General features: G+C 36.5%; 1 non-coding gene across 1 annotated transcript; it reads left to right on the forward strand.

Annotated features, from left to right (window-relative positions):
- The first annotated feature begins 1,995 nt into the window (after positions 1-1,995).
- Positions 1,996-2,103, forward strand: LOC112781046 (small nucleolar RNA R71). The gene has a single exon (XR_003191844.1). It is a non-coding gene; the product is annotated as a small nucleolar RNA R71 (small nucleolar RNA).
- Positions 2,104-3,540: the final 1,437 nt, after the last annotated feature.

Here is a 3,540-nt window from a genome sequence, read left to right on the forward strand (position 1 = left end):
CTGCTTGTTTCTGGCGTTTAACGCCAGTTTCATGCTCTATTTTGGCGTTAAATGCCAGCCAGATGCTTCTTACTGGCGTTTAAACGCCAGTAAGCCCTTCCTCCACGGTGTGCTGTTTTCAATGCTGTTTTTCATTTTGTTTTTGATTTTTTAGTAGTTTTTGTGACTCCACATGATCATCAACCTAATAAAACATGAAATAACAAAGAAAAAATAAAATAAAAATGATTAAATAACATTGGGTTGCCTCCCAACAAGCGCTTTTTTAATGTCAATAGCTTGACAGTGAGCTCTCATGGAGCCTCACAGATAATCAGAGCATTGTTGGAACCTCCCAACACCAAACTTATAGTTTGAATGTGGGGGTTCAACAGCAAACTTAGAGTTTGGTTGTGGCCTCCCAACACCAAACTTAGAGTTTGACTTTGGGGGCCTTGGTTGACTCTACAGTGAGAGAAGCTTTTCATGCTTTCTCTCCATGGATACAGAAGGAGATCCTTGAGTTTTAAACACAAGGTTGTCCTCATTCAGTTGAAGGATCAATTCTCCTCTGTCCACATCAATCACAGCTCTTGCTGTGGCTAGGAAGGGTCTTCCAAGGATGATGGATTCATCCTCATCCTTCCCAGTGTCTAGGATTATAAAATCAGCAGGGATGTAAAGGCCTTCAACCATTACTAACATGTCCTCTACTTTTCCATAAGCCTGTTTTCTGGAGTTGTCTGCCATCTCTAATGAGATTCTAGCAGCTTGCACCTCAAAGATTCCCAGTTTCTCCATTATAGAGAGTGGCATGAGGTTTATCCCTAATCCAAGGTCACATAGAGCCTTCTCAAAGGTCATGGTGCCTATGGTACAATGTATTAAGAACTTTTCAGGATCCAGTTTCTTCTGAGGCAATCTCAGTTGATCCAGATCACTTAGTTCATTGATGAGCAAGGGAGGTTCATCTTCCCAAGTCTCATTACCAAATAGTTTGGCATTCAGCTTCATGATTGCACCAAGGTACTTGGCAACTTGCTCTTCAGTAACATCTTCATTCTCTTCAGAAGAAGAATACTCATTAGAGCTCATGAATGGCATAAGGAGGTTCAATGGAATCTCTATGGTCTCCAGATGAGCATCAGGGTCCTTTGGTTCCTCAGAGGAAAACTCCTTGTTGATCACTGGACGTCCCAGGAGGTCTTCCTCACTGGGATTCACGTCCTCTCCCTCCCTTGTAGTTTCGGCCATGATGATCAATTCAATGGCCTTGCACTCTCCTTTTGGGTTTTCTTCTGTATTGCTTGGGAGAGTACTAGGAGGGGTTTCAGTGATCCTTTTACTCAGCTGGCCCACTTGTGCTTCCAAATTTCTAATGGAAGATCTTGTTTCATTCATGAAACTTAGAGTGGCCTTAGATAGATCAGAGACTATGTTTGCTAAGCTAGATGGATCCTGCTCAGAGCTCTCTGTCTTTTGCTGAGTGGATGATGGAAAAGGCTTGCTATTGCTAAACCTGTTTCTTCCACCATTATTAAAGCCTTGTTGAGGCTTTTGTTGATCCTTCCATGAGAGATTTGGATGATTTCTCCATGAGGGATTATAGGTGTTTCCATAGGGTTTACCCATGTAATTCACCTCTGCTATTGCAGGGTTCTCAGAATCATAAGCTTCTTCTTCAGAAGATGCCTCTTGAGTACTGTTGGATGCAGCTTGCATTCCATTCAGACTCTGAGAAATCATAGTGACTTGCTGAGTCAATATTTTGTTCTGAGCCAGTATGGCATTCAGAATATCAATTTCAAGAATTCCCTTCCTCATAGGCGTCCCATTATTCATAGGATTCCTTTCAGAAGTGTACATGAACTGGTTATTTGCAACCATGTCAATGAGTTCTTGAGCTTCTGCAGGCGTTTTCTTTAGGTGAATGGATCTACCTGCAGAATGGTCCAGTGACATCTTTGATAGCTCAGAAAGACCATCATAGAATATATCCAGCATGGTCCATTCTGAAAGCATGTCAGAAGGACACCTTTTGGTTAGTTCCTTGTATCTTTTCCAAGCTTCATAGAGGGATTCACCTTCTTTCTGTCTGAAGGTTTGAACATCCACTCTAAGCTTACTAAGCTTTTGAGGAGGAAAGAACTTGGCCAAGAAAGACGTGACCAGCTTATCCCAAGAGTTCAGGCTATCTTTAGGTTGAGAGTCTAACCATACTCTAGCTCTGTCTCTTACAGCAAATGGGAAAAGCATAAGCCTGTAGACCTCGGGATCAACCACATTGGTCTTAACAGTATCACAGATCTGCAAGAGCTCAGTTAAGAACTGAAAAGGATCTTCGGATGGAAGTCCATTAAACTTGCAGTTCTGTTGCATCAGAGAAACTAATTGAGGTTTAAGCTCAAAATTGTTTGCTCCAATGGCAGGGATTGAGATGCTTCTTCCATGTAAATTGGAATTAGGTGCAGTGAAGTCACCAAGCATCCTCCTTGCATTGTTATTATTTTCGGCCATATCTTCTTCTTTTTCGAAAATTTCTGTCAGATTTTCTCCAGAGAGTTGTGCTTTAGCTTCCCTTAGCTTCCTCTTCAGAGTCCTTTCAGGTTCAGGATCAACTTCAACAAGAATGTTCTTATCCTTGTTCCTGCTCATATGAAAAAGAAGAAAACAGAAAAGAAAATATGGAATCCTCTATGTCACAGTATAGAGATTCCTTTATGTTAGTAGAAGAAGAAAGGGAATAAGAGTAAAGAAGAATGGATAAACTAAACACAAGGGTGAGGATAGGAGCAAAGATATGAGATGAAGAGAAGTGTTAGTAGGTAATTAAATAAATAGAAGAAGATGAGAGAGAGAAGTTTTCAAAAATTTAACAAAATAAAATAAAAATATTTTAAATTTAAATTTAAAATTTGAAAATTAAAATTGAAATTAAATTAAATTAAAAATTAAAGCAATTAGTTAATTGAAACGAAATTTTGAAAAAGAGGGAAGGATTTTCGAAAATTAAAGGTAGAGAGTTAGTTGGGCAGTTTTGAAAAAGATATGATTGAAACAAAAAGATAAGATTGATTAAAAAAGATTTGAAAATAAATTTTGAAAAGATAAGAAGTTAGAAAAGATTTTGAAATTGATTTTGAAAAAGATGTGATTGAAATTTAAAAAGATGTGATTGAAAAAAGATAGGATTGATTTGAAAAAGATTTGAAAAAGAAATTTAAAAAGATTTGATTTTGAAAATTAAAGTTGATTACTTGACTAACAAGAAACTAAAAGATATGATTTAAAATTTAAAGATTGAACTTATCTTAATAGGCAAGTAACAACCTTAATATTTTTGAATCAATCACATTAATTGTTAGTAATATTTTCGAAAATATGAAATAAACATAAAAAAAAGATTTTGAAAATTATGAAATAAGATAAGAAAAAGATTTTTGAAAATCAATTTGAAAAATTTTCGAAAATATTAGAAAGAAATTTTGAAAAAGATTTGATTTTTGAAAAAGATTTGAAAAAGATAGAATTTTTAAATTGAAAATTTGATTTGACTCATAA

This window comes from Arachis hypogaea, chromosome 19 (genome assembly GCF_003086295.3).
Source record: "Arachis hypogaea cultivar Tifrunner chromosome 19, arahy.Tifrunner.gnm2.J5K5, whole genome shotgun sequence".
NCBI lineage: Eukaryota > Viridiplantae > Streptophyta > Magnoliopsida > Fabales > Fabaceae > Arachis > Arachis hypogaea.